The 12,487-nt window shown below is 40.1% G+C and overlaps 1 protein-coding gene across 2 annotated transcripts in view; it reads left to right on the forward strand.

Moving 5' to 3' along the window:
• Positions 1-12,487, forward strand: part of DGKI (diacylglycerol kinase iota) — a 395,126-nt gene that overhangs the window by 267,294 nt on the left and 115,345 nt on the right. The gene's annotated exons all lie outside the window — the stretch shown is intronic.

The raw sequence follows: 12,487 nt of genomic DNA on the forward strand, positions 1-12,487 counted from the left end.
TCCCTGAAATTACGTGTGGAGCTTTGAGTGGATGCACGTGCATCTGTGCATGTTTCTGGGTTGAGGATCCACAGTTGTAATAAAAGATCAATGACCGAAAGTTGTTACTGAGTTAGCAAAACACATTTTATACATAGTAATTTGTACTTAACATGCTCTGTGCTTCAATTTTTTTCTGAACAGAAGGAAAATGTTTTTAAGCACTTCACTTCAGGACATTTTTTTATGCTGGTGCCTGTGTCTTGCCTTTTCTTTTCTCCATCTTACATATACTTTTATGGTTTTTCAAGTACTGTTACAGGTGCTTTACTTATGTTAACTAACTGACTCCCCCAACAACTCTATGCCTTGTGTGATATAATTATCTCCATATTATACATGAGGAATCTGATGCACAGAGAAGTTAAGTAACTTGAGAAAGGTCACACAGCTAATAAGTGGTAGACTTGGGCTCATACTCTTGCAGTCTGGTTTCAAAATTCATGCACTTAACAATTTATAATCCACCACTTTTCATCTGTCAGTAACCTATGTATTTCTTAAGGTCCCGTTGAATAACTGTCTTTTCAGAGAATTGTACCTTGATTCTTGCTGGCAGAACTAATTACACCCTCACTGGAGTTCACTGTTGATGTACTTATTACAGTTCTCAAAGTATAATTGATTGGTACTAATTACATTAGCAGTATATTCTGTGTTTCCCACACTGCACTAGACTTAGGCCACTTGAAATCATTTACAGTATCTTGTTATAAATCTTTGTGTTCCCAGCCCCAGTCACACATCTTTACACAGAGTATTCTGAAACCAGAATTGTTGTTTGGTTGGTAGAATGAATGAATGAATGAAAGAATGCATGTCTAAATAGAACTGTGCAGTATCTAATGCCTAGGGATATGCCAAAGTGACTCCTCAAGTTCAGCTATATATAATTTTACTTTCAGCCCTAATCTTGTAGATACTCATTTATTTGTTTGTTTAGTACAAAGTATTTTTCCAAAACTAATTATTTTGTACTTGCTGGGTGTCAGATTCTCTTTTCTGCCTGGTATCTAGTGGTGAGCACAACAGACCTATACCTTTATGGAGACTAAAATTTAGCAGCAACGAATCAGTAAGAAAATAATATTTAATTCCCAATGCGGAGGCTATTGCAGGGATGTATTATTTGTTCCCCATAAGGCCCGTTCAGTAAATTTGAATCCAAAGAATGGCTCTCAGTGATCATTATTTTCAGCAGCTCTGTTGATAGAGTTTAGGGAATTGAGAGTATCAGCAACAGGGGTGCAGGTGATATTTGTCATATTTCTATCACTGTTTAAGTTTGGGTTGTGTTGAAGTTTTCATCATATAATTTAAATGAGGTTCTGCATTACTTTTTCCAGATGTGTATGCTGTTGTAAGGTGAACTGTCATGTTTGTTTTGATCAGGGAGGAGTGGCCATTTAAAACTTGAATATGAGCTAAAATATTTTATATATGCTATATTAACTATTACATGTTGCAGATTTTATATCCCTGTATCTGATGAAGTATTTATGTAATAAAAATTTGTTAAATTAGAGTATTGTCTTAAAAATTAGATAACAAAACACTGTCAAACAGAGCAAGGAATGTGGAGAAAGATCCAAGCGCAACAATCAGTGCCGTCTTTATATATTATGGCGGTGGTGACTTAGCTTTGACCCGCTGTCACACTGCTTATTGGCAGCCGTGCTTGAGAATCACATTAACGTTGCTTTGGTCCTCAACGGAAGTCAGGGCTCCAGTATCCTGGGCCAAACTTTCTCTGATTTTTTTTTTTTTGGATTCTTGGATCAGCTATTTTCTGCTCAGAACAACTTTTTTACATGATCTTTTCTTTGGGAGAAGCCTCTCTTTCTGCTGTTCCTAAAGTTCATGTTACTTTCCTAGAGCAACTTGAATTATCCTTTCTCTCTAGCTTTCTAATGACTTCTTATTTTTTTAATTAGGGAGGGGGTCATGTTCTCCTTCCCCAATCTGCTATCACTTATTTTTTCAGAGTTCTCAAATACCTGCTTTATGAAGTCTGTCCAGGTTTTATAGCTACATTCACTGCAGGAGAAAGAATGGTGTGTGCTGACCCACTTTACCTAGAACCAAAACGTCTCTACTGCCTTTTAGAGCAGAGAATGTTCATACTGTCTCCTTTCTTCCCCGACTGCAATTACTCTGAATGCCACAACTAAACTCAGCAAAACTACTCTGCAGAGAAACCAGTGTATTTTGAATTATAACCAACAAGTGTTGAATGTAATGTCATTTTGCACAGCAGTTATGATTTACACATAAACAGGATGTTTCCCAATGCTAAATTGTGTGGATTTGTTTGTTCCCTTGGGGAAGGCAGAGTTAGACATGGATCCGTGAAAAGAGTATGAATGGTCATATTGGACCACAAGCTGAGTATGATTCAGCATTCTAAAACTGCTTTGATAAGTGAAGACTTCTTGGTACAGGATGAAAGCAAATTGATATTTGTCCTATAAAGAAAGGGAGTTTTATCAAGAGAAAGAGGAATATTTTGAGTAGGTCTGTTTTTTTATGGTTTTCTTTTGTGTTGAATTTAAGAAGTTTGTTACTGAGAAACTACCAAGACAGAACCAAGAATCTTTAATCTTCATGATTGAAGAAAACATACACTGGTCATAGGTGGTTTAATAGTTGCATGCCTCTGGCCAGGGAAGTAAACTGGAAAATCCTTTGAAGTGTTTTCTCAAAATTCTGTAATTCTATTCTCCAACTAGTCACATCAAAGCTTTTGTTTTAACATTTCCCTGAATTTGTGTACTCTGCTTTAAAAGGTCTGTTTATTTTGTTTATTCAGCACTGGCCCTTTAATTAGAAAAATTAAGACTTGGTCTTCTTTTTTCAGAACGCTTTCCCTTTTCCTTTCTTCTTTCAATAAACTTCACTTAACCACACTCTGGACTCTCAGCGGGTGGCAAAACCATTGCCAAAGTAGAAATTGACATGCATTCTTTTGTAAACTGTGAGGTTTACCTCTAAAGTAGCCAAGAAGATCCACCAGATGGGTTTGCCTCAGAATGAATTAAGCTGTTGTTGGTGGCTAACACACCACCTTCCCGAGAACCTCAGGATGAACAGAGCTTCGGGGCCAGGTGAGCCTTCGAAGGGCGCTTCATGTCTAGGGCAGGCACCTGTCCAGATTCTGATTCGTGGATTATAACTTCTGGGTCATAATCACTGGACCCCAAAACCAATGGCGAGAGTACCAGAAGGGCCTAAGTGTTAAAAAAAATTGTGAATATATTTGTTGTTAATGTTTCTGTTGTTACTATTGTTTCCCTGAGTGATTATCTCTGAGCAGTAGGATTCCAGATTATTTTTTTATTGGACTTCTTTATTTTCTGATTGATTTCAGTGAACACGCACTACTTCTCTAAAGGGGGAAAAAGCAAAAAATTAAAGTGTATATTTTTAAGAGAATAGGAGAGAATTGCTAAATCCATTGTTTGAGCAAATGGCATTTCTTTCAGTTCCCTCTCAGAGTCAGATGGCGAAGCATGAGTTAGCTTCAGGCTTTCTGGGAAACGAATCTGCTTGCTCTCTGATCCTCCGAGCAGAGGAAACTGCTAAGCTTCACTCATCCTCTCTCCTTCCTCCTTTTCTCTCACTCCCACCGCACACTTTCCGAATTTCCTTCCCAGTGATTTCACTTCCCACTGTGCAGTTTCTTGATCTTTAATCATGTCAAAATACTGTGCTGTCCTTTCTTCTTAAGCCACTCCTCTGTGCTGCTTCCAGAAAAATGGAAAATTCTAAAGAAAAGTTAAGAAGCAGCTACTTGGGATTGAGATCATACCAATTTCTGGACTTGAGCCCAGGTTGCAACTCAGATAATTTTTTTTCTGCCTGTGCTCTCACTCCGCCTGTGCTTCTGTTCCCACTCAGGTAGCCAGGGGAGATGTGGGTCTGGTGACTTAAAGACCAGGGGGCAGCAGGAACAGACATGAGTCTCTAACTGCACTGTCTTCCTCCTTATCCTGTAGTCCCCAGGCCCCAAGAAAACATCCTTCTTTGAGCATCTAGAGGAGCCTTGATTTTTTTCCATATGACATTGACCATATAGTAAACATTTTGCATTTCAGTTTCTCAGATATTAAAAAGAAACATAGTTGGTCCCTGGGATTTCTATCAGCAATGAAGTTCTGTTGTGCTAAAAATCAGGGCATGACCCTAGACTCTATGATCTGCCCCAGAGGGATCTAAGACATGAAGTAGGCGAGACTTGCCATGGGATGTGACAGGGTCATTCTGTATCCTTAGTACTGATCAGGGAGGGAGGCCCTGCACTGCCTTAGTACACTCTCACCTTGCTCCCAGTGAGAACCCAGGCTGAATTTTTCACTGAGTCAGGGAGGTACTACGGGCCTGATATTGAGTTGTGATTGAATTTAATTAGCATCCTGATAACTGTGTGAGGCAACAGTTGCTGTCATTCCCATCCCATAGATGAGAAAGACTGAATTGATAAGAAATATTCAGAAACTTGCCTAAGATCATATGCTATAAAGTCATGATGGTAAGTTTAACACCCAGGGCTGTTTGGAGGTAGCATTTAAGGCACTGAATTCTGCTGTCTGTATAACCTCTGGTCATTTTCCTCTGTGTGTATGTTTATTTTTATATATGTAACTTATACATTTTAATCAAATTATGCTATGTAAACTTCTCCCCTTTTAAAGAAAACCTTGGAGATGACTAACACTGAGAATTCAATTTTGAGTGTTTCAAATGTGTGAATCTTCTGTATTGCAGGCTTGCAGTTTAAGTATTACTGTACAAAAAATGTCAGAGTGACAAAACCCAGTTAAAAATAAATTCTCGTGCCGCTAAAGGAATTGCAGAGGCTTTTAGGGTTGTTAGTAATGGTGTTCGGTCTGTGAAAGAGGCTCGTTGGGCAGGGTCCTGCTTGCATCCGCAGGGGGTGGATAGGTGCCTGTGTTCCTCTCTCGGCGAAGCTGAACATGGCTCAAGCATCTGGTGCAGTTATGTAAAGGCAGAGCACATTTAGGACTCCCTCAACATTTAAAATTATATCTCGCTCCTTTTACAATTTATTTTTAGAGATAAATTATTCATGTCTGCATAGGTGTAGAAACAGTGTTGCGAGTCAGCACTTCTTATACCGTAAAAGGTCGGTAAAAGGTCACTCAGCAGGTGTTGGCTTGATGGGCCGGGCACGAGGCACAGTGAGCTTGGGAGGGTGAAGGGGAGAGTCTGCAGGAAGGTTTGGTGCAGCCCACTGGGCAGGATAAAGGAGGGAGGAGAATTCATGAATTTTGTTTCATCAGAATAAATTTTAGAAAATAAAAATATTTTAAAAATCTCACCTTAGATGTAATGTTAGTCCAATAAACACAACAATAATCTGCAGATTATTCTACATACCTTGACTTTTAGGACAAGAAGTGGAAATTAGGGGCTGAGTAGCCCAACAGTGAGATCAAGCCAGGAGAGATTTCCAAGCCAGGTTGGAACTTTGGAAAGTGAAAAATTAGATTTCTCTCATTCTTCTATGCTGTATCTTTTTATCAACAGTCATTGTAGGATTAACACCAAGTGTGTCAGCTCTCTTGGCACACCTGTTTAGCAGGTGTCCGTGTAAGTTTGCTAGGGCCGCCATAACAGGCACCATGGACCCAGTGGCTTACACAGCAGGACTTTATTTCCGTGCAGTTCTGCTCTGGAGGCTGGGAGTCTGACATCAGGTGTCAGCAGGGCTGGTTTCTTCTGAGGCCTCTCTCTGTGGCTTGAGAAGGCCATCTTCTCCCTCTGTCTCCGTCTCCTGATTTCTTCTTAGAAGGACGCCAGTCAGGTTGGGTTACAGTTCACTGATAGGACTTCATTTTCACTCATTTCGTCTTTAAAGACCTCATCTCCAAATAGAATCACATTCTGCAGTACTGGGAGTTAGGACTGCATATGAATTTTGGGGGGCATACAACCTAACCCATAACAGCATCATACTAGGTACATTTGAGTTAATTTTAGGATTTATTTTCTCTGTCACCAACTGTGTCAGAGTTGAACTTTGTGTATATTACATGTATTAATAGTTGAATTCTTTTAAATCTTTTTATTATAAAATGGTCTAAGAGGCTGAAGGACACTGCTTTTTGATTTATAGCCAATTCTAAGAATTATATGGGTGCAATAAGGTTGTTGACCTCTCTGGACCCAAATCCATTTTCTGTAAAATAAGGCAGTTAACAGTAAGAACTTTAAATTTTTTTCAGATCCGAATTCCTAGACCATTACTATAATAAAAACAACTATAGAAATATAGATGATAAATGGCAAAGGAGAGGGGTAAGTTTTGCTAGTTTTTGTGAATAAAAGATTTATTTACAAATGGATGCTCCACCCAGAAAAAAAAAAACTTTTAGAAAAATCATTACTTATACCTTGAGATAAACCATTACAACTGTGATGTTATTAATGGATTTGCTGCATTCAGGGAGAAAAAAAATTTCAGTTTTTACTCTAGCACTGCAATGATTACTGATACTGTATTTCTGCTGTAAAGTAAGAAGAATCTGTCACTAACAGAAATCTAGACATTTGTTTTGAACATTCCAAGAGGGTACTTTGGATTGCTTTGCTGAGGTGGTAATGAAATGCAATGTGCATTTCATTTATAGGAGGATGTCAGTTGAATTATACCCGTGCAATTGAGTTTTCCTCATCTGTCATAACACCCTGAAGTGCTTATATGAAATGAAAAGATGCCTTTAAAGACATAAAAAGAAAATACTTGTTGATGCTAGATTTAATTAATCCCCAGTACTCATCATCACATTTTGTGTCAGAAAATGAAATTCTAAAAAGAATTCATCAAGTTCCAAAAATTGTAGCTAAGATTTGATTCAAACGAACGTGGCATTGGAAGAATTATAAATGGAACAAAAAGGCTGAAACTTTTCAGCCTCATATTACAGAAGAGAGAAATTATTTTATTTTTCTTGATCATTTAGGCTCTACTGCTCTCCAGAGGTGATTTATGTCCTCTAATTGGGACATAAATAAATCTTTTGGTTTGATGGTATTTTGTTGCCCAGGCGAAGTAAAACAATTACATGTTTCCTTGAAGACAGGTTCTCAGTTTATGAGTATGTTAGGATGCTGCCTTTGGTGGAGACAATCTACTTTAATGTGATAATTAAAGTAAGAGGCTAGAAAGAAATAGGACTTGACTGTTAGTGGAAAGTGTGTGTCCTTGCCACCGGCTGTGGAAGGATTCACACAGCAGAGGCAAAGGGATGAAGTGAGCAGCTGCTTTATTGCTCAGCAGGGGAAATGGAAAGGAAGCACTCAAGTGGGGAGCGTCAGGCAAGATGGGCGGGAGGGGCAGCTCTGGCCTGGGTCAGCCCACGTGGACTTTCATGGGAGGCTTCTGCCTTCATGTCCTCCTTCTGGGTGTGATGGAGCCAATCAGTCCTTGTGTGGGTTGTTCAGTCCTTGTGTGGGCTTTCCCAGTTGTTGTCATGGTGCTGGGTGTGTGGGTGTCACTGAGCATGCTAATACATTGCAATGAGCATATAATGAGGTTCAAGGTCTAACTGGAAGTCAAATCCTTCACCATCTTGGGCTCAGTTGGTGCTAACCAGTTCTTGTTTCTTCTCTGCAGCTGCCTCCTGAGACTTAGATGAGAGTAACTGGTTTTGAGAGAGCAGCAGGGGTATGATCCTGGGGGCAACAGCCTTGGTAACAAAAAGAAAAGTTGCTTTTAACCAGAATGCTTGCAATCTGGTGGACCCAGCATTCCCCCCAAAAAACATCTCCAAAGATTCTGTTCAGCCATGAGAGTTTTAAAGGGAAATGCAGGAGTAATCTCAGTTAATCGTTGAGGTAAGTGGTCAGAGTCATTGCCATCCCCCAGTGCTTTCAGGCTTGTCCCGATCAATCTGCTCTTCTCTGACTTAGGGAGGCCTGGGAGACTTCAGCTTCCCTATAAACAAGAGGCAGGGATTGGGGGAGCCCACAGGGCCCTCCTTGGTATCAGAACAAGCAAAAGTACCCCAGACTATTTTCACATTATGACATTCTCAACAGAAACCTTTCCCCTCTTTTATTATATGTATTTTTAGTATTGGTAGCACTAAAATATTAACTAGTTAATTAATATTTTAACCAACTGTTTTCTGTTTGTTTCTTCATCACCTAAGTAATTTGTCTACCACAAAAAGTTTATGTTGAGGAATTTTTTTTCCTCAAATTTACTGTCAAATTTTAGAAAGGTTATTTTTTGGTGACAGAACTGTTGTATGATCTTCATAAGTTCTATTCTAGCCGTACATCTTTAGTCTGTCTATTCTTACACTATCAAGAAGAATCGTTCCAAAAAACAATTCCTTAGTCTTTGGATTAGGAATTAGAGAAAGGTGATGAAAATTTCCCACCTAATTGGCTGAACTTGCCGAGTTGGAAAGGAGAGTGGGGTTTAGAGGATTCTGCGAGTCTTTCTTCTTGGATTTCTAACAAGGAGACATGGGGTAGTGGGAACACATCTGTGTTACCAGCAGGGCGTTCAGCTTTCCAGCAGCTGCAGGTTCATGAATAGGAGAGTTATGATGCCACATCTCAGTGGCAAATGCAGTGCCACTGAGCATTCCAGACCTTACCTGGCAAGCCACTGTCAACCCGGGGAAAAATGAGTCAAAACGCAGCACGGTAAAATACCACCTATTTAAGAAAAAACAGTTGTGCAAAACTTCTTTCCCTGATATCCAGGTTTGAGGAAAATACATGTCTTTTTATGACACGTTTCCTATGGAAGGCTAAAACCATTTCAGGAAGTGTTTCCTGGATAATGCCATTTATTGTCGGGCCAGTGCTTGCTTTTAATTTTCTTGATGTGAAACAGCATGGAATCCTCTGCTTACTGAGCCTGTCTCCTGGGGATGCAGAGCTACTTCCACACAATTTGCACGATGACTTTTCGATAAGAACACATTTTGTGTTCCAGTTTTGCTCAAACTCATTGGAGTTACAACATCTCTCCACCTCAGTAGACAAGTTATATATGTTTTCACTCCATTATTGCTTTTTGCATTTTTGGCCACTGCATTGTTTGGTTATTTTTACTTATAAACAATTCTAAAATCTTGATTTTTTTTGTAGATTTATAGGTGAAATAAATGTTAAATATTAGAACATTATATGTACTCAATTTTTTTTGTAAAAATGTTTCAATGTTACACAGACACCCACTGGAATACCTCCACGTGTTTCAGCAAAGCACTTAGTTACCAGAGGAAACATGTCAGGTTGTAGCCTAATTTCGTGTCTTTCAGGATATATGTGAAAGGCCGGGAGTGTTTCCTTCTGTGAAATGATGCTTTTAAATTATGCAAATCCCACCACTTGCTCCAAGCTCTTTTCCAGCAAAGAAAGTCAGTTTCTTTATCAGTTGCAAGTAAGAGCAGGGTCTTAGAACAGTTAGCGATTGCAAACCCAAGGGAAGATTTTTACCATTGAAATAGCAAATAAATGTACGGCTTTCCCTTTGTTTGATATATAGAGATTGAAACCTGAAATTAAAAAATGTCTTCCTTTCTCAGCACTTGAGATGTGAAGCCAATTAGATGACTCGCGAGTAATATTATCCTATTATGTCTCATTGGTTCAAGCCCAGTGGTTCCTCACTTCATTGGAGAAAGTGATTAATGACCCTCTCTACCATCAGAACAGCAAAATAATCCTCTGTGCTACTGCAGGCTGCAGTACTCAGAGTAGCTCATATTGGTGTTTTATGGTAGATATGGTAGACTCTTTAGTCACTTTTAATACAGGAAACCTTCATTATACAGAATTACTTCATAAGGTGGAAATGACTTGGGCCGGGTGTGAGGCAAGATGGGGCTGGAGTTCTCACTCCAGCTGTCCTTCATCTCAGCGATTTGAGTTTGTAGGCTTCTACAAACTACAGAAATGTTCCTTCTACCTCCGGTTTCCATCCTTCTTTATTTCCTCTGGTATTTGTTTCCTTTGCCTTTCATCATGATATTTTCATATGCTTTAATTGATTCTTTAAAATTTTATTGTTACTTTTTAAATGGAGGTACTGGGGATTGAACCCAGCACCTCCTGCATGCTGATGAGCGTGCACTCTCCCACTGAGCTATACCCACCCCCTTTATATGCTTTATATACTCCAAATTTTATACTTTTTAAGCATAAAAGATTTTTAAGCATTAAAAGTATATAAGTGGGAACTGAAAGTCTAAAAACGTTTTTTTCCTCTGAAAAGGTTGTCATCCCTAGTTGCCAATTTAGCAAATATTAGGGGAGGAGATTCAATTTTCATAAGACTTAAATCTGTAGATGGGATCTAATCACAAGTAGAAATTCTTCTCCATCCATGTTAACCAGAGGCAAGCCGGAGAATCAGCTCCATTCATAAAGAGAGCACAGCAGTGATTAAGACGTGTGAGCTTTGAGAATATTTCTTGTTTATTGGCTTTAGTAATGGGAACTGATTTTTCCTTTGAACCAAGTTCTGTGGAGTGGTCCTCATTCTGGCCGGTGATGCACCACGCGTGTCACACATGATTAGGTGGAATGAAGAGCGTTGTCAGTTTTCATGAAAAATAATTCTTCTCATTGCAAAACTAGCAAGTCTATTTGGGAAGCAGTAACTTAACACATGTTGAAAGCCTCATATTTAATACACACTGTGGGAGATGTAAACATTGCTACACGTATAGCTTGTCATTCTTTTTTAAAAAATTGAGATAGTGGATTTACAGTATTACAGTTTCAGGTGTACAACATAGTGATTCAGATTTTTTATAGATTATGCTCCATTTGCAGTTGTTATAAAATACTGGCTGTGCTATGCAGTATATCCTTTTAGCTTGTTTTGTACAGAGTGCTAAAGGAAGGTACCGAGATCACCACGTCGCCATCATGTTTGCGCTCATGCTGACCGCTGAGTCTGCAGTGTGACGAGGCCATGAGTGGGGGCCAGAGCACGGTCTCCGTGCAGGCTGGTGGTGGTGGCGGCTTGGTCTTGGTCTGTGAGGGGTTTACGGGAGAGGGTGGAGAAGCCTACATGTTGGAAGATATTTAGAAGAGGGGAAAGAAGGAGCAGGCAGAAATTTCGTTGGGAAACTAGGAAAGCATTTGGGACTGAAATCCAGGAGAAGGCTTCAGGGAGCAGGGAGTTAGAACCACAGTATGAAATGCTGCTGAAGGGAGAATCAGGGGGACTAAGAAGTGACTTTAAAATGCACAAATAAAGGGAAAGGAGAAAGTGAAGAGAGGCGTGATCTTACGGAGAAGAGAGTTGGAGTTTCTATGACTTAAAACATACATCTGTGACTCTGGTGCCCGGAAGTTGTAACGTGAAGTGTCTGTGGGGTGGTTCCGCATAAAAGCCTCAGCACTGGGTGACTGAGGCACTGGCCGCTAGAGCATCACTGCCACAAAAAGAAACGGGTGGCGAGGAGAATGTGAAACACTGGCCAAGGCTGTCAGCCTGCCTGTCTTCCCTGCGGCAGGCGGTGAAGGTGCTGAACGTGCGGGGCTGCTGGGCGGCGCCGGGGCTCCTCCTTCCTCGTGTCTCCTCCTTCAGGTGCCAGGGTCATGACGCTGCGCAGGGGAGACAGTCGGTAGGAACCACATGCTCACTTCCCTCTACTGCGAACTCACTCACTACAACTACACAAGTGTAGAATTGTGTTACAGTTTCAATGGAAGCATGAAAATGTGCCTTTCAGTGTGTATTGGAAGATCACAAGAAAACTTTAAAATGAAGTTTAGTTTCAACAAATGGCATGAACATTCTTGGCTATTTGGTCCTTACAGCCTGTTTTTAATTTATTAGCCATGAAGTCAGCAAACACTTCTTTGATATGCATTGAACTTCAGTGCTTAAAGTTTACATTCTTTTGCCATTGGTCCTTGTGGCTGGTTCCCTCAGTGACTTAAAACCCAGTTCCAACCCAAATAGTAGAAGAAAGGTCAATAAACAGAAACTGTGGAGAGAGATTTAGGTTCTTTAGAAGAATGTACAGATGCATAGAGCAGTCTGAACAAAGAATAGGGCACTTCCACCCTGTGTGTCAGTCCTGGGCGAGGATCCAGCGGAGGCTGAGCAACCACCGGAAGATGCGGTCGGGGAATATAGAGTCCGATGGAGGACAAATACTGAATTAGACGACATCTAAGATCTCTCCCGACCCTGTAACACTTCAGTTTCATTACCTTGTTGGAGATCTGGAGGGATGGCCGTCTCAAATAATGTGTAAGCTGTGACATGTCCTACCAGCCACCTCACATCCATTTGGATGTCTTAAGGAGCTGAGAATTGATTCAACTTCTATCAAAAAGAATTAACAATTTTTCAAGGTACTTTCTCCAGACAAACATATTGGACAATCGGAAGTCATGGCCAACCGCCGCTGATGTGATTTTGGCTCATCCTTGGCTCCAAAGT

The sequence above is a fragment of the Camelus dromedarius genome, chromosome 7 (assembly GCF_036321535.1).
Source record: "Camelus dromedarius isolate mCamDro1 chromosome 7, mCamDro1.pat, whole genome shotgun sequence".
Lineage (NCBI taxonomy): Eukaryota > Metazoa > Chordata > Mammalia > Artiodactyla > Camelidae > Camelus > Camelus dromedarius.